We start from the raw sequence: 21,109 nt of genomic DNA, 5'->3' as shown, positions 1-21,109 counted from the left end.
AAAAAATTGAATCACTTCACACAGGGTGACTGACTGGTACACTACACAATAATACTTACTACAGACAGGAGTAGCATAAAGAAAAACACAGCAGAAAAAAATATAAGATAAGTGAAAACACTGAAAAAATATTCTAAAAATACTGAGTCAAAGAAAATACTGCGTTTACACTGAAAAACACAAGGTTTAGAGTACACAAACAATTTACTATAAATGTCTCACACACGCAAATGTCTTTAAATGCAAGAAAAATTGTTTCAAGAAAATTATCACTGAAGTCGGGAGTAGAAGACGGACGGTGAGTACTGTTGGGGGGGGCGGGTGTCTGGTGTCCCGCGCGGTGATGGCTGACGTCACCTACATTCACTGTAGTCGTGAAGAAATGTGCGTTCTAGACGAACTCACATAACTGGCTTTATCTCGTTGGCACCAGCTACAATCTCTTGACCAATTATGTGAGCCAAAACAGTACTAGGACCCGGTACAAGGGTGCAAACAACCACAGGTAGATGAGTGGATGGCTGGTGGTGGTGGTGGGTGGATGCTTCTGCCGCGCACCCCGGGTGGTGGGAGAGTGTGGTGGGGGGGGGGACGGTGAGGCTGCCGCGTACCCCACTCACCCACGAAGATGTCTTAACCCACTCTATGCCACAGGAATGGTAAAAACCACTCTTAGCATCCAACAGGAAGCACAAAGCGATATAAACAATACCTCAGAGGAGCTTGGCTTACTTCTTACTGCGTGGCTTACTTCTCTCTCTCAGCTGGGTTAGAAGCTGGGTTGGCTGGCTGGCTTACCCCACGAGAATGGATGACTGGAAGACGTGTAACGATGCACAAAGCACGGAGGAGCAGTTGGATGACAGGAGACAGGCTGGATGATAGGCTGACTGGCGTTCACTTCCACAGTCTGGCTTACTGACTGGCTTAATTGCAAAATCCGGGTCAACCCCTCGGAGATTGAAGCAATTAGCACACGAACTAAGCCAGGAAGCTTGAAACGGCTGCAACAGGCTTGCAGGCAGTAGGTAGTGAGTGAGGGTATAAGCTGCTGGCTGGAGGGTGTGAGGGGAGGGCATTCACCTTTGACCCTGCCGGCTACTCACAACAGTCTTCAAACGCCTTGAATTACCCTTAAAAACGTAAATCCACGCTCCACACCGCTGTACACCATTTATCACGTGGGAGTTTGATGCGTGGATTAGGGTAGAAATACTCACGTAGGCTGTTATACGTATAATTACTGTTATGTGGAGAGTGCCCGCAGCCGCTACCTTGCCTCCTTGGCTACACTCGTAATACTGCCTAGCCGGCTGGCCAGTACCCCGTAGTGGGTCTTTTGAATTAGTGTCAGCTCAGCACAATATGAAAGACCGTGACTCAAGACGGTTGGTCGTTGAGTCAACGGACAGGTTACTGGTAACTGGTTACTACTACTGAGACTGGTAACTGGTTACTACTACTGAGATCTCCACTTCCCTCTTTCGAATCTGATTTTCTCCTATTCATCAAGTATTACGTATTTACTGCTCAACACATTTCATAACAATCTTCCGGTTTAATTAACATCACCAATTTTTGCACCACCACTTCACGTATAACATAAATCAACAAAACGTGGATTGTTAATGTGTAGCAGAAATTATGGTTGGTTGATGTTGACTATCGGTTTCTTCTTTCTGTTGTAATATGCACATCAATATTAAAAAATAAGTCTTATAAATATTCAATGTTCAGTGTTCACATGTCTGTGCTTTCCTCAGTGATTATAATCATTGTTAATATTTCTGGTGTTTCGTTTCCACTTGACAAGGAGAAGCAGCTTAGAATTCTTTCCCTGTAAGTCAGGTCAGTAAGTTAGGTTTGTCAAGGTGACGTCTTCTTGACAAGAGGAAGATATTTTTTCAGCTACTCTCCTTGGTGAACAATTATGAAATGTAGACTTAAACTGAACATAAAAGCAAAACATACCCACTCGATGGTTTAAAAAAATGTGAAGAACGTATGAAGTTATGAGGGACCTATGAGACATCATACAATGAGGGACCTATGAGACATCATACAATGAGGGACCTATGAGACATCATACAATGAGGGACCTATGAGACATCATACAATGAGGAACCTATGAGACATCATACAATGAGGGACCTATGAGACATCATACAATGAGGGACCTATGAGACATCATACAATGAGGGACCTATGAGACATCATACAATGAGGGACCTATGAGACATCATACAATGAGGGACCTATGAGACATCATACAATGAGGAACCTATGAGACATCATACAATGAGGGACCTATGAGACATCATACAATGAGGAACCTATGAGACATCATACAATGAGGGACCTATGAGACATCATACAATGAGGGACCTATGAGACATCATACAATGAGGGACCTATGAGACATCATACAATGAGGGACCTATGAGACATCATACAATGAGGGACCTATGAGACATCATACAATGAGGGACCTATGAGACATCATACAATGAGGGACCTATGAGACATCATACAATGAGGGACCTATGAGACATCATACAATGAGGGACCTATGAGACATCATACAATGAGGAACCTATGAGACATCATACAATGAGGGACCTATGAGACATCATACAATGAGGGACCTATGAGACATCATACAATGAGGGACCTATGAGACATCATACAATGAGGGACCTATGAGACATCATACAATGAGGGACCTATGAGACATCATACAATGAGGGACCTATGAGACATCATACAATGAGGGACCTATGAGACATCATACAATGAGGAACCTATGAGACATCATACAATGAGGGACCTATGAGACATCATACAATGAGGAACCTATGAGACATCATACAATGAGGGACCTATGAGACATCATACAATGAGGGACCTATGAGACATCATACAATGAGGGACCTATGAGACATCATACAATGAGGGACCTATGAGACATCATACAATGAGGGACCTATGAGACATCATACAATGAGGGACCTATGAGACATCATACAATGAGGGACCTATGAGACATCATACAATGAGGGACCTATGAGACATCATACAATGAGGGACCTATGAGACATCATACAATGAGGAACCTATGAGACATCATACAATGAGGAACCTATGAGACATCATACAATGAGGGACCTATGAGACATCATACAATGAGGGACCTATGAGACATCATACAATGAGGGACCTATGAGACATCATACAATGAGGGACCTATGAGACATCATACAATGAGGGACCTATGAGACATCATACAATGAGGAACCTATGAGACATCATACAATGAGGGACCTATGAGACATCATACAATGAGGGACCTATGAGACATCATACAATGAGGAACCTATGAGACATCATACAATGAGGGACCTATGAGACATCATACAATGAGGGACCTATGAGACATCATACAATGAGGAACCTATGAGACATCATACAATGAGGGACCTATGAGACATCATACAATGAGGGACCTATGAGACATCATACAATGAGGAACCTATGAGACATCATACAATGAGGGACCTATGAGACATCATACAATGAGGGACCTATGAGACATCATACAATGAGGGACCTATGAGACATCATACAATGAGGGACCTATGAGACATCATACAATGAGGGACCTATGAGACATCATACAATGAGGAACCTATGAGACATCATACAATGAGGGACCTATGAGACATCATACAATGAGGGACCTATGAGACATCATACAATGAGGGACCTATGAGACATCATACAATGAGGGACCTATGAGACATCATACAATGAGGGACCTATGAGACATCATACAATGAGGAACCTATGAGACATCATACAATGAGGGACCTATGAGACATCATACAATGAGGAACCTATGAGACATCATACAATGAGGGACCTATGAGACATCATACAATGAGGGACCTATGAGACATCATACAATGAGGGACCTATGAGACATCATACAATGAGGGACCTATGAGACATCATACAATGAGGGACCTATGAGACATCATACAATGAGGACCTATGAGACATCATACAATGAGGGACCTATGAGACATCATACAATGAGGGACCTATGAGACATCATACAATGAGGGACCTATGAGACATCATACAATGAGGGACCTATGAGACATCATACAATGAGGAGACCTATGAGACATCATACAATGAGGAACCTATGAGACATCATACAATGAGGAACCTATGAGACATCATACAATGAGGGACCTATGAGACATCATACAATGAGGAACCTATGAGACATCATACAATGAGGGACCTATGAGACATCATACAATGAGGGACCTATGAGACATCATACAATGAGGAACCTATGAGACATCATACAATGAGGGACCTATGAGACATCATACAATGAGGGACCTATGAGACATCATACAATGAGGAACCTATGAGACATCATACAATGAGGAACCTATGAGACATCATACAATGAGGAACCTATGAGACATCATACAATGAGGAACCTATGAGACATCATACAATGAGGAACCTATGAGACATCATACAATGAGGAACCTATGAGACATCATACAATGAGGAACCTATGAGACATCATACAATGAGGAACCTATGAGACATCATACAATGAGGAACCTATGAGACATCATACAATGAGGAACCTATGAGACATCATACAATGAGGAACCTATGAGACATCATACAATGAGGAACCTATGAGACATCATACAGTGAGGAACCTATGAGACATCATACAATGAGGAACCTATGAGACATCATACAATGAGGAACCTATGAGACATCATACAATGAGGAACCTATGAGACATCATACAGTAAGGAACCTATGAGACATCATACAATGAGGAACCTATGAGACATCATACAATGAGGAACCTATGAGACATCATACAATGAGGAACCTATGAGACATCATACAATGAGGAACCTTTGAGACATCATACAATGAGGAACCTATGAGACATCATACAATGAGGAACCTATGAGACATCATACAATGAGGAACCTATGAGACATCATACAATGAGGAACCTATGAGACATCATACAATGAGGAACCTATGAGACATCATACAATGAGGAACCTATGAGACATCATACAATGAGGAACCTATGAGACATCATACAATGAGAAACCTATGAGACATCATACAGTGAGGAACCTATGAGACATCATACAGTGAGGAACCTATGAGACATCATACAATGAGGAACCTATGAGACATCATACAATGAGGAACCTATGAGACATCATACAGTGAGGAACCTATGAGACATCATACAATGAGGAACCTATGAGACATCATACAATGAGGAACCTATGAGACATCATACAGTGAGGAACCTATGAGACATCATACAATGAGGAACCTATGAGACATCATACAGTGAGGAACCTATGAGACATCATACAATGAGGAACCTATGAGACATCATACAATGAGGAACCTATGAGACATCATACAGTGAGGAACCTATGAGACATCATACAATGAGGAACCTATGAGACATCATACAATGAGGAACCTATGAGACATACAATGAGGAACCTATGAGACATCATACAATGAGGAACCTATGAGACATCATACAATGAGGAACCTATGAGACATACAATGAGGAACCTATGAGACATCATACAATGAGGAACCTATGAGACATCATACAATGAGGAACCTATGAGACATCATACAATGAGGAACCTATGAGACATCATACAGTGAGGAACCTATGAGACATCATACAATGAGGAACCTATTAGACATCATACAATGAGGAACCTATGAGACATCATACAATGAGGAACCTATGAGACATCATACAATGAGGAACCTATGAGACATCATACAATGAGGAACCTATGAGACATCATACAATGAGGAACCTATGAGACATCATACAATGAGGAACCTATGAGACATCATACAATGAGGAACCTATGAGACATCATACAATGAGGAACCTATGAGACATCATACAATGAGGAACCTATGAGACATCATACAATGAGGAACCTATGAGACATCATACAGTGAGGAACCTATGAGACATCATACAATGAGGAACCTATGAGACATCATACAATGAGGAACCTATGAGACATCATACAATGAGGAACCTATGAGACATCATACAATGAGGAACCTATGAGACATCATACAATGAGGAACCTATGAGACATCATACAATGAGGAACCTATGAGACATACAATGAGGAACCTATGAGACATCATACAATGAGGAACGTATGAGACATCATACAATGAGGAACCTATGAGACATCATACAGTGAGGAACCTATGAGACATCATACAATGAGGAACCTATGAGACATCATACAATGAGGAACCTATGAGACATCATACAATGAGGAACCTATGAGACATCATACAATGAGGAACCTATGAGACATCATACAATGAGGAACCTATGAGACATCATACAGTGAGGAACCTATGAGACATCATACAATGAGGAACCTATGAGACATCATACAATGAGGAACCTATGAGACATCATACAATGAGGAACCTATGAGACATCATACAATGAGGAACCTATGAGACATCATACAGTGAGGAACCTATGAGACATCATACAATGAGGAACCTATGAGACATCATACAATGAGGAACCTATGAGACATCATACAGTGAGGAACCTATGAGACATCATACAGTGAGGAACCTATGAGACATCATACAATGAGGAACCTATGAGACATCATACAGTGAGGAACCTATGAGACATCATACAATGAGGAACCTATGAGACATCATACAGTGAGGAACCTATGAGACATCATACAGTGAGGAACCTATGGGTCACCATACATAAGTAGTGTGAGAGAGCCTTGAGTAAAGGTGTAGGAAGTTTGTGTTTAACCAGCAAATACTTGATTTAAGACAAGATTTTCTTAATCCAGCAACAAACAAATTGAACACAGGGTTTTCTTAAGAAATTCAAGCTAGGTGGAAAGTTTTCTTGACTTTATTTTCACATACAATGTTGATCTGGTACAGATCACGTACTGAACACGTTGTTATGAGCCAGAACATTCACTGAATTGATTTGATGGGTGATTGATGGTGAGTTGCTGTTATGGATGGTTGATGGTGAGTTGTGGTGATGGATAGTTTATAGTGAGTTGAGGTAATTGATGGTTGATGGTGAGTTGTGGCGACGAATGGTTGATAGTGAGTTATGGGGATGAATGGTTAATAGTTTTGTCTTGAGTTTGATGTGATCTACACCTAGCTAGGCATCAGACGAGCCTGGCCCCAAGAAGGACTCTGAGAGTATAACAACCACACTGGGAACTTACCAGGCTGTCCATATTTCTGATCAGATGAGTGAAGTCTTCGACCTCAGTTGGTTCTGCAATCTTCATGAAGGCAAAGACGTGACTGTTCGTCTGAACTTATCCATCTGATTTATTGAGGTGACCAAGCTGACTTGAATAACTATAGACCAATATCTAACTTACCACTGCTCTCTAAAGTCTTTGAAAAATTAATTCATAGACGGATCTATTCCTACCTAGTCTCACACAACATACTAAACCCCCATAAGTTTGGATTCAGGAATAATAAAAGCACAAATGATGCTATCATACACATGCTAGAACTAATACATACCGCTCTCGAAAAGAAAGAAGTCCCGCTGGGAATTTTTATTGATTTACGTAAAGCTTTTGATACAGTCGACCATGAACTGCTGTACACCTAATTAACGCACTATGGTATGAGAGGCCACTCCCTCAATTACCTAAAGTCATACCTTAGTAACAGAAACCAATATGTGCACACAAATGGTGCGAACTCTTCCACTCAACCAATCACAGTAGGAGTCCTACAGGTAAGTGTCCTTGGACCACTCCTCTTTCTCATCTACATCAATGACCTACCTAATGCATCACAGCTATACATATGTCTTCTCCAGCCCAAACTCACTCATACTGGCCAACACTGTTAATGCCGAATTGCAGAAAATTTTTGCCTGGATGATGACTAGTAAACTTACCCTGAATACTGATAAAACCTATTTCATTCAGTTTAGAGACAAAGTTGCAAATGTTCCACTTAACATAACGCTAAACGGATCACCTGTCACAAGACTCACAGTGGGAAAATTCTTAGGAATTTTCCCTCTGTAAGTCTTGTGAGTAGCCTCTTGTGAGTGAGCCTCTTGACAGTAGCCTCAAGTTCCAGACACATATACAACAAATCTCCAAAGAAATCTCTAAGACAGTAGGCATACTATCAAAGATAAGGTACTATGTTCCACAATCAGCTCTCCTGGCACTGTACCATTCACTCATCTACCCTTATCTCACATATGGAATTTGTGCGTGGGGATCAACAACATTAAATCACCTAAGACCACTAATAACCCAGCAAAAGGCAGCAGTCAAAATAATAACAAATTCCCACTCCCGACAGCATACTCCACCAATTTTCAAAAAATCTAAATCTGCTCACCGTAAAGAACATCCATACTTATTCATGTACCTGTTACATACATAGAACAATACACGCAAACATAAACCCTCCACTCAAACTTCTCCTCATCAACCTTAACAGGACACACGATCATAACACATGACACAGATCTCTTTTTGATGTACCCCGTGTCCATATCACACTGTGTAAAAACTCTATGCACATAAAGGGCCCCAAAATTTGGAATTCATTACCAGAAAATACTAAAGTAACCCGGGCTGAAAATCAATTTAAGACTCTTCTCAAAAGCCACTTAATCACCCTAGACGAAATGCTCAATGCTCAATATTCTCATAATATAATTTCAATGTTTACTTTTCAACCTATTGTCTATTGTCGACAGGAATATAATTGAATCATGTTTCACAAAAAGCATTTTTGAATATATGAATATATTCTTTGGTTTATATAAATTAGATTCACTTATAATTAATAGAACTACTGTACAACTACAATAAATTTCTTTAGTGTTAAGTAGTCAGTGAGACAATAAATTAAGTCGGTCCATAATGCCTAGGCATAATAGAAGTTCTCTTTGAACTGGAACCCATTATTGTAAATATATAATCTCAATGTAGTACTTGCAAAGCAATAAATCAATTTGAATTTGAATTTGAATTATAATTTTCATCTAGCCAGAAAGTGAAGAAACAAAATATAATGCACAAATAACCCGCACATAGGAGAGACAAAAGCTTATGACGACGTTTCGGTCCGACCTGGACCATTTACAAAATTTAACATCTATCAAGGCATTCTGTGCCTTCACCTTGTGAATATATCACGCTGTTTTCAGTTAGTTTAAACAATCTGTCTTTATGCCTCAGGTGAGAGAATTCCATTTTAATTTCTACCCAAGAGGTTTACTAATTCCATTAAACTCCAGGTCTGCACTTCCATTAATCCATAGGCAAAATGATTCCACTTCCATTAACTTCCTTCTCTTCTCTGGAAAGTGTTTTTAAATCTTCCATTTCACCACAGTTAAACTTAAGGAAAGGTGTTTCAGAATTGTGGAAAGGGGATTCGATCTCCCAGTAACCCCAAGGAAAGAGGATTTAATCGCCCGGTAAACTAATGGGGGTTCATTAATCCATTACCTCCAAGGAAAGGAGTGCACCCTTTTCCATTATTCTTCAGGAAAGATTCTCCAGTTACCATTACCCTCATGGTACAGGATCCAACTTTTCACAACATCAGGAATGGAGACTACCATTACCATTACCCACAATTAAATGGGAATTTTCAGAATTATCCGATAAGAAAAAGAGTTCCATTACCATTACCACACAGTCAAGAGTGTTCCACTACCACTGCCACAGGTGAGGAAGTTCTCTCTATCATTACGCAGGGATGAGTAGCACAGGGGTGAGTAGCACAGGGATGAGTACACAGGGGTGAGTACCACAGGGTGAATTCCACAGGGGGTGAGTGCCACATGGGTGAGTACCACAAGAGTACCACAGGGGTGAGTACCACAGGAGTGAGTACCCCAGGGGTGAGTACTCAGGGGTGAGTACAACAGGGGTGAGTTAGACAGGGGGTGAGTACCGCAGGGGGTTGAGTTCTACAGGGGATGAGTACCACAAGGGTGAGTGCCAGGTGAGGAAGTTGCCACCACCATAACTCCATGTCAGTCGGCGGTGTGACGTCTTGTAACTACTACTCTCCTGCTGCCGGTGTGTGTGTGTATACTCACCTATTTTTACTCACCTATTTGTGGTTTCTGGGGTCGAGACTCAGCTCCTGGCCCTGTCTCTTCACTGATTGCTACTAGGTCATCTCTCTCCCTGCTCCATGAGCTTTATCATACCTTGTCCTAAATCAATGAATGGTTCCTGCCTCCACTACCTCACTTTAGACTATTCCACTTCCTGACTACTCCATGACTGAAGAAATACTTCCTAACATCCCTTTGACTCGTCTGAGTTTTCAACTGTGTCCCTTCTCTGGAACATCCTGTCTCTGTCTACCTTGTCTATTCCACGCAGTATTTTGTATGTTATCATATCTCCCCTAACCCTCCTGTTCTCCAGTGTTGTCAGGCCAATTTCCCTTAAACTTTCTTCGTATGACATTTCATTCCCTTTAGCTCTGGAACTAACCTTGTCGCAAACCTTTGTACTTACTTTAATTTCATGACATGCTTTACCCGGTGTGGGTTCCAAACTGGTCCTGCATACTCCAGTATGGGCCTGACGTACACGGTGTAAAGTGTCTTGAACGATTTCTTACTAAGGTATCGAAACGCTGTTGTCAGGTTTGCCAGGCGCCCGTATGCTGCAGCAGTTATCTGGTTGATGTGTGCTTCCGGAGACGTGCTCGGTGTTATACTCACCACAAGATCTTTCTCCTTGAGTGAGGTTTGCAATCTTTCGCCACCTAGCCTATAGTCTGTCTGCGGTCTTCTCTGCCCTTCCCCGATCTTCATGACTTTGCATTTGGCGGGGTTAAATTCGAAAAGCAAGTTGCTGGATAAGGTGTTCAGCCTTCCAGGTCTCTTTGAAGTCCTGCCTGATCCTCATCTGATTTAATTCTCCTCATTAACTTCACATCATCTGCGAACAGGGACACTTCTGAGTCTATCCTTTCCATCATGTCGTTCACATATACCAAAAATAGCACTGGTCTTAGGACAGACCCCTGTGGGATCCCGCTCGTCACAGGTGCCCACTGATACCTCTTCACGTACCATGACTCGTTGTTGCCTCCCTGTCAGGTATTCTCTGATCCATTGCAGTGCCCTTCCTGTTATACGCGCCTGATCCTCTAGTTTCTGCACTAATCTCTTGTGAGGAACGTGTCTATGGCCTTCTTGCAGTCCAAGAAAATGCAATCAACCCACCCTTCTCTCTCGCGTCTTACTTCTGTTACTTTGTCATAAAACTCCAGAAGGTGTGTGACACAGGATATGCCTTCCATGAATCCGTGCTGGTTGTCGTGTTAACTCTTGTTCCGTTTCAGGTGCTCCACCACTCTCCTCCTGATAATCTTCTCCATAACTTTGCATCCTATACACGCCAGTGGCACTGGTCTATAGTTTAGTGCCTCTTTTCTGCCTCCTTTTTTAAATATGGGAAATACATTTGCCGTCGTTCATACCGCAGGTAGTTACCCAGTTTCAAGGGATGAGTTGAAGATTGTGGTTAGTGGCACACAGCGTTTCTGCTCCTTCTCTAAGGACCCACGGGGAGATGTCCGGTCCCATTGCCTTTGAGGTACCAAGGTCACTTAGCAGTTTCTTCACATCCTCCATGAAAGCTGGCTGCCTTGGGTCAAAACGTCTAGCGTGAGCTGGGCGCCAATGTATTGGTCCAGTGTGGTGAGGATGGTAATATATATATATATATATATATATATATATATATATATATATATATATATATAGATATATATATATATATATATATATATATATATATATATATATATATATATATATAGTTCGGCTGGCGGGCCTGCTGTCTCGCGTCAGGTGTTTCTTTGTTGTGGGATCTGATAGTGAGGTGTGGGCTACCCCTTTATATACCTTCCTTTGATGCTTTACTTTCATTGTTCCTTGATAATGTGAGTAGTCAAGAAAGCGCTTGAAACTTCTCTATTCTTTCACAGTGGTTGTTTTGCATATATATATATATATATATATATATATATATATATATATATATATATATATATATATATATATATATATATATATATATATATATATATATACTTCAGTGTTTATTGAACGTATAACATATAATGACTCACTGTCGGAAGAATACCTCTGGAACTACCGTAACTACTGAATCATAGTGACTTCAGTCTTGCCGGAATGAAACCTATAGAACTACCATAGCTACTGAACCATAGTGACTTGAGCCTTGTTAGAAGGAAACATGAAGACTGTTGTAGCTACTGAAACATTGTACAAAAGTTACGTCTGCATAATAGGTTGTAGCATTTTACTACATTTTCTCGTTTGTAAACAGACAAGAATAACTAAAACAATTAGTCTTCTATCTCTGCACAGTCTGATTTTGGTACCAGCCGGTGTTAGTGAAACAGATCAAAGCCGTACACAGTGTTAGACAGATTTTTTTTTTTTTTGCACTGAACATGACTTCTGGTATTAGGGTTTAAAATTTATGTTAGAGAAAGAAATTATTGCAAAAAAAGAAAGAAAAAAAATCAGTATTGGAGACAGTAACAATGAGACAAACTAGCCAGGCTCCAGGAATGTCTATCATGATGGTCGACTTTATTACCTGAGACTATCATGATGGTCGACTTTATTACCTGAGACTATCATGATGGTCGACTTTATTACCTGAGACTATCATGATGGTCGACTTTATTACCTGAGACTATCATGATGGTCGACTTTATTACCTGAGACTATCATGATGGTCGACTTTATTACCTGAGACTATCATGATGGTCGACTTTATTACCTGAGACTATCATGATGGTCGACTTTATTACCTGAGACTATCATGATGGTCGACTTTATTACCTGAGACTATCATGATGGTCGACTTTATTACCTGAGACTATCATGATGGTCGACTTTATTACCTGAGACTATCATGATGGTCGACTTTATTACCTGAGACTATCATGATGGTCGACTTTATTACCTGAGACTATCATGATGGTCGACTTTATTACCTGAGACTATCACGATGGTCGACTTTATTACCTGAGACTATCATGATGGTCGACTTTATTACCTGAGACTATCATGATGGTCGACTTTATTACCTGAGACTATCACGATGGTCGACTTTATTACCTGAGACTATCATGATGGTCGACTTTATTACCTGAGACTATCATGATGGTCGACTTTATTACCTGAGACTATCACGATGGTCGACTTTATTACCTGAGACTATCATGATGGTCGACTTTATTACCTGAGACTATCATGATGGTCGACTTTATTACCTGAGACTATCATGATGGTCGACTTTATTACCTGAGACTATCATGATGGTCGACTTTATTACCTGAGACTATCATGATGGTCGACTTTATTACCTGAGACTATCATGATGGTCGACTTTATTACCTGAGACTATCATGATGGTCGACTTTATTACCTGAGACTATCATGATGGTCGACTTTATTACCTGAGACTATCATGATGGTCGACTTTATTACCTGAGACTATCACGATGGTCGACTTTATTACCTGAGACTATCACGATGGTCGACTTTATTACCTGAGACTATCATGATGGTCGACTTTATTACCTGAGACTATCATGATGGTCGACTTTATTACCTGAGACTATCATGATGGTCGACTTTATTACCTGAGACTATCATGATGGTCGACTTTATTACCTGAGACTATCATGATGGTCGACTTTATTACCTGAGACTATCATGATGGTCGACTTTATTACCTGAGACTATCATGATGGTCGACTTTATTACCTGAGACTATCATGATGGTCGACTTTATTACCTGAGACTATCATGATGGTCGACTTTATTACCTGAGACTATCATGATGGTCGACTTTATTACCTGAGACTATCATGATGGTCGACTTTATTACCTGAGACTATCATGATGGTCGACTTTATTACCTGAGACTATCATGATGGTCGACTTTATTACCTGAGACTATCATGATGGTCGACTTTATTACCTGAGACTATCACGATGGTCGACTTTATTACCTGAGACTATCATGATGGTCGACTTTATTACCTGAGACTATCATGATGGTCGACTTTATTACCTGAGACTATCATGATGGTCGACTTTATTACCTGAGACTATCATGATGGTCGACTTTATTACCTGAGACTATCATGATGGTCGACTTTATTACCTGAGACTATCATGATGGTCGACTTTATTACCTGAGACTATCATGATGGTCGACTTTATTACCTGAGACTATCATGATGGTCGACTTTATTACCTGAGACTATCATGATGGTCGACTTTATTACCTGAGACTATCACGATGGTCGACTTTATTACCTGAGACTATCATGATGGTCGACTTTATTACCTGATGGTCGACTTTATTACCTGAGACTATGATGGTCGACTTTATTACCTGAGACTATCATCATGATGGTCGACTTTATTACCTGAGACTATCATGATGGTCGACTTTATTACCTGAGACTATCATGATGGTCGACTTTATTACCTGAGACTATCATGATGGTCGACTTTATTACCTGAGACTATCACGATGGTCGACTTTATTACCTGAGACTATCATGATGGTCGACTTTATTACCTGAGACTATCATGATGGTCGACTATCACGATGGTCGACTTTATTACCTGAGACTATCACGATGGTCGACTTTATTACCTGAGACTATCATGATGGTCGACTTTATTACCTGAGACTATCATGATGGTCGACTTTATTACCTGAGACTATCACGATGGTCGACTTTATTACCTGAGACTATCATGATGGTCGACTTTATTACCTGAGACTATCATGATGGTCGACTTTATTACCTGAGACTATCATGATGGTCGACTTTATTACCTGAGACTATCATGATGGTCGACTTTATTACCTGAGACTATCATGATGGTCGACTTTATTACCTGAGACTATCATGATGGTCGACTTTATTACCTGAGACTATCATGATGGTCGACTTTATTACCTGAGACTATCATGATGGTCGACTTTATTACCTGAGAGCTACTGATTTTTGGTGTGTATTGTGGATAGGTTTATTTGGAGAAAAGTATAGATAGGAGAAAGTGATTCTGGAAGATGTTAAGTGAATGTGTTGGTAATGTTGAGTGATGCAAGAGACATGAATGTTAGTGTGGGAGACACTGCTGTGTAAGACGCAGTGGAAAAGTTTGAAGTGTTTGGTGTACGTAGCAGAGTAGAACCTTTAGCTTACCTCAAGGATACAGCCAGCATATCAACATACAAGAACGGTAAAGAAATACACAAAATCGGTACAACAAAACATAATAACAGTACAGTGGAAAAGAACACTGTAGTATGTTCATGATAAAAGTGAACTTTACCACAGTTTGTCAACATCACCAGACATTTACAACCAAGAACACTACACTGACTTACAGTAACACTACACTGACTTACAGTAACAACACTACACTGACTTACAGTAACAACACTACACTGACTTACAGTAACAACACTACACTGACTTACAGTAACACTACACTGACTTACAGTAACACTACACTGACTTACAGTAACAACACTACACTGACTTACAGTAACAACACTACACTGACTTACAGTAACAACACTACACTGACTTACAGTAACAACACTACACTGACTTACAGTAACAACACTACACTGACTTACAGTAACAACACAACACTGACTTACAGTAACAACACAACACTGACTTACAGTAACAACACTACACTGACTTACAGTAACAACACTACACTGACTTACAGTAACAACACTACACTGACTTACAGTAAGTACACTACACTGACTTACAGTAACAACACTAACATAAAGGACAAGTACAGTAACATGTAAGAACAGCACAGTAACACATTAAACAGTATAGACACACATGAAATGGTATTGTAACATATAAAACAGTTTAGTAACACATCAAACAATAACATAAAACGGCATACTAACACACAAAAGAGTATAGTGACAAATAAAACAGTATAGTGACATCTAAAACGGTAAAATGAGAGATAAAACAGGATAGTGGCAAATAAAATATTATAGTAACAAATAAAAGAGTTAGTTGATATATAAAACAGAACAGTAACACAGAAGAACAGTAAACTTCAATAACACAAATGAACAATACAGTACAGTAACACAGAAGAGCAATGAAGAACAGTAACACAAAAGAACAGTACATTACAGTAACACAGAAGAACAGAACAGTAACACAGAAGAACAGTACAGTACAGTAACACAGAAGAACAGAACAGTAACACAGAAGAACAGTACAGTACAGTAACACAGAAGAACAGAAGAGTAACACAGAAGAACAGAACAGTAACACAGAAGAACAGAACAGTAACACAGAAGAACAGAACAGTAACACAGTAGAACAGTACAGTAACACAGAAAAACAGTGCAGTATCACTGAAGAAATGTACAGTAACACAGAAGAACAGTAAAGTAACACAGAAGAACAGTAAAGTAACACATAAGAACAGCTCAGTAATGTAGACAGCCTGTACTGTCTGCACAGACAGCCCATGCTGTCTGCCAGCTTAGTTCATATTTTGCGCCATGCTGGTGCTGCCACCTATAGGCGATGCCACTTCAGCCTGCCTGCCCTTGCCTCGCTCTCACTCACACAGCGGCCTAGCAGCAAGACACAAGGCCTACTAGCTCTCTCTCGTGGGATGGCCCTCCCGGGCCATGGGCACAACACACAAGCCTGTGTACCCACCACGACTTTCAATAAACAAAGAAGCCTCCGAAGACTATTAGCATTTACTCCCCGCTACCAGAACACCAAACAAACCCATTAAACATTGCTCGCAGCGGTGGTCGCAGTAGTTGTTTGCCCAGAGAGAGGAAGAAGAGGTATGAAGTCATCTTCACTTCATCACCCTATACAAGTGGTGATTTCTGCGTCCAGTGTGTTTCCCTGTGTTTGTGGGTGGGAGGAGGAGGAATGGCCAGATGCCCCCTCGCCATACACTCATCCACGCTCCTCGCCACCAGCCTACCATACACCACTCACCAATACTCACTCCCTCTGCTGTGTTTTCTGCTGTTTTTCATGTGATTCATTGCCAGAGCTGTTCATCCGAGTGCCCGAGGCCACTCGAAGCTACGTGGATCAGCATGCCAAGTAGATCACGACGCCACGTGGATCCCGACGCCACGTGGGTGTGGGCGATGTCACGTAGACCTACAAACCACGTGAGTTACCAGATGTCCCAGGCCTCATGCTGTGGTCTGCTGCCCGCATCACATTGACATCACCCACAATGCTGCCCGACTTCATGACGTCACGATGTCTGCCTGACGTCACCTCGAGATGTCTGCTGACGTCACCTTGCGACATCACGCCTGACATCACATGATGTCACCATCGAGTGTTCAGTAATTATTTCAGTATTGCAGAGAAGATTGAAAGAAGATATATGTCGTGCGTTAATTAATTCCTCTCAGTCAGTGTTCTCATATGTTAGTGTCCGCATGTACCACGGGTGTGTTTAAAGTTTTCGTGTGTCCAGTGAGGTCTGAGCCAGACCTGAGTAGCACCACTGTGCTAAGTCACCCAATGTGACCAGTGCGTATGACAGCTGATGTCGAGACAGCCCCGAGTGACCGAGCCCTCTTGTACAGAAAGCTCCTATGCTCGTTGTTTGTTATATTCTGCAGAATCTTACCTGCTACGATTCCCATCGAGATTTGTTTCACTTCACCTCCAGACCTTCAGAGTGCAGTTATATGTCGAGAAACAAGTCTGGGGACGCTTAGACTAACCTCTGCTATAACTCCAACTGCCGAGAGAATGATACTCGCCAAGCTGCAGTTAGCCACTGTCGGCAGGCGCTGTGTCAGCCTCGTGTCACAAGCTTCAGTGAGCAGCCTGCACAAAGAAGATGTCACTTTGACTGCTTGCTCGCTCACTGCAGTCTGGTGTATGATGTTACGACTCCCAGATGTTTCGCCCAATCGTCTCTGCCACGACTCGCTCCACAACTCGCTCCATGCTCGCCGGCAGTGACAGCCCAGCGACAGTACCAGTCGAGAAGTGTCCTCCTGAGTCGCTTGCCAGAAGTCCTGCCCAGTTGCCGAGTTTTGTCGACGCCTCACTCGAGGGCACCAGCATGTCGTGCCCCAGGTTGAGTGAAACCTGCAGCGACTCCTACGATGACTGCTTCACCATTCCAGAGGAGACCGTATCCTGTTACGTCACAGCTCAGCCGCAGCGATGTCTCCTGTGTTGCAGTATCTGTCCAGACGCAGGAAGGCATGCAGTGATGCCCTTCGACGCTCACTGTCTTTGACTACGATGTTTAGCACACCCCGCATGTTTTTTTTTTCCCTCCCTGTAGGAAGTTTTTTTTTCCATGTTCATATGTATATATATGCTTTTATTTTGTGTTCTGTGCCCTGTTCCTACGAGAGAGAAACCGAGTTTCTTTTACCACCAGTATTGTCACGTCAGGACGACGCGTGGTAGGTGGCCGAGCGTATGTAGACAGCCTGTACTGTCTGCACAGACAGCCCATGCTGTCTGCCAGCTTAGTTCATATTTCGCGCCACTCAGATGCTGCCCTCTGTACACAGGCCTCTTGGTAGGCATGCCAGCCTGCCGGCCCTTGCCTCACTCTCACTTTCACAGCGGCCTAGCAGGAAGACACAAGGCCCTACACCTAGCTCTCTCTCATGGGATGGCCCTCCCGGGCCATGGGCACAACACACAAGCCTGTGTACCCACTACGACTTTCAATAAACAAAGAAGCCTCCGAAGACATTTATTATTTACTTCCCGCTACCAGAACACCAAACAAACCCATTAAACATTGGTGGCAGCGGTGGGATACAGTAACTCAGAAGAACAGTACAATAACACAGAAGAACAGTAAAGTAACACAGAAGAACAGTACAGTACAGTAACACAGAAGAACAGTACAGTAAAAGAAGAACAGTACAGTAACACAGAATAACAGAACAGTAACACAGAAGAACAGTACAGTAACACAGAAGAACAGAACAGTAGCACAGAAGAACAGAACAGTAACACAGAACAGAACAGTAACACAGAAGAACAGAACAGTCCACTAACAGCGTGCCAGTGTCAGCGTGCCTCGTTGTGCTCCCGGTTTTCTGGTGTTTTCACGGTCGCTCTTACGTGCTAGAACTTTAATTTGTGTCATCAATCCTATACGATATATCCCTCTAGCGCCTGGAACCAATCTTGGGCGGAAAACATTATATACTGAGTCAAAAAAGGAGAATTAGTGTGCACTACCTAGCAGAGTTTACTGCCAGAGGGGAATCATAGGCCTGTGTCCCGTTTGAAAAAAAAATAATAATAATTGAACTTTGTGTCAGAGGAAAGAAAGTCTCCCTGAAAGCATTGAGTATACATAGTGTATAGTGTATACTACAGTGGCTCCCTAGTATATTGATGATAAAGGCTAAAGTGTCATTTGAAAACAGGTGAATTTGTAAATGAAGTGATAAGCCTATAGAGGCAGGTGCCAGAAGTCGCCAGAAACTTACCACAGGTCAGCTGTTTTTAATAATCTTCCTGGCCTGCTAGTGTACTCGCATATAATCTAGTGATACCAGTGAATAGCAGATACAGTGTTGTAGTAGCAACTAACCAGTATTATAATGGTACTTAGTGGAGTGGAGTGACTTTCATTAGTTTCTTTTTCTTGAAATACGAGACGTTACTGTGAATTTCATATAACCTGTAGTTACCAGCGGTCGCAATATACACAACGAGAAGCAATTATTACTACAGAAAAAGCGCCCTTCCTCCAAAATTTGCACCAGTCAACTATAGTGATAATATAGCATTTATTGTGGTGGAGACGGAAAAAAAAAAATAGAGAAGCTAGATACAGCGATTGATAAACAAGGCTCGACCGTTCGTCATTGTAGGAGTGCCAGCAGTCACCGGCTCTTCAACACGCAAGTTATACTTTTGTATCAATCAAATCACATATTACTCGGGTAGATAATTTCCAGTAGATCCTTAATGTGTTAGCTCAAATCACCGACCAGTATGGTTTAAATAAGTGACCCACTGATCAGATCAGATAGACTGGTCCGAACCCTTGACTGGTCCGAACCCTTGACTGGTCCGAACCCTTGACTGGTCCGAACCCTGGACTGGTTTCAAACGGTTTCGTTGTGCACCACCTAGCAGGTTATTAATAGAATATTCAAGAGGTTGCTAGTAGAATTGCAGTAAATCAACCATTCAAATCATTATGAAGCTGTGTGTAGTCTGTGGTCAGTCAAACAAACGGGCTTCCACATGCATAAATTGTCATTTCTGTGGAAATTGGTGTCACGCCCCTTGTGCAGATATCCAAGAACTAGCTACAAGCAGTATTAAAACAGGGAAGTGTTTTTGGGTATGCCCAAATGAGATAAATCTGTGGACTAAAATCACAAGGGTATTAAAAGAGGTCAACATCAAAGCTGCTTTCATAGAAAACCTGGAAGCTTTCTACAACAGATGGGAACATAAAAAGTCCGGGCTGAATGGTACTGCCCTTGATACTGGCCATGTAGTCAGAAACTGTAAGGCTGGAGATGATGTCCTGGTAGTCAGTAAATGGGGGGCTGATAGTGCTGTCCTGGGAGACAGTAATGGGGAAGCTGGAGGTGCTGTCCTGGGAGACAGTAATGGTGAAGCTGGAGGTGCTGTCCTGGGAGACAGTAATGGTGAAGCTGGAGATGCTGTCCTGGGAGACAGTAATGGGGAAGCTGGAGATGCTGTCCTGGGAGACAGTAATGGTGAAGCTGGAGATTTTGTCCAGGTAGTCGGGAATTATACGCAGGAAGGAATACATATAAATGACCTCATAGGGGACAGGAGCCATAGTAGGGAAACAAGTGTAGTCAAAGATAAGATAAAA

This window comes from Cherax quadricarinatus, chromosome 62 (assembly GCF_038502225.1).
Source record: "Cherax quadricarinatus isolate ZL_2023a chromosome 62, ASM3850222v1, whole genome shotgun sequence".
Classification (NCBI taxonomy): Eukaryota; Metazoa; Arthropoda; class Malacostraca; order Decapoda; family Parastacidae; genus Cherax; species Cherax quadricarinatus.
This window is presented reverse-complemented; position numbering follows the sequence as displayed.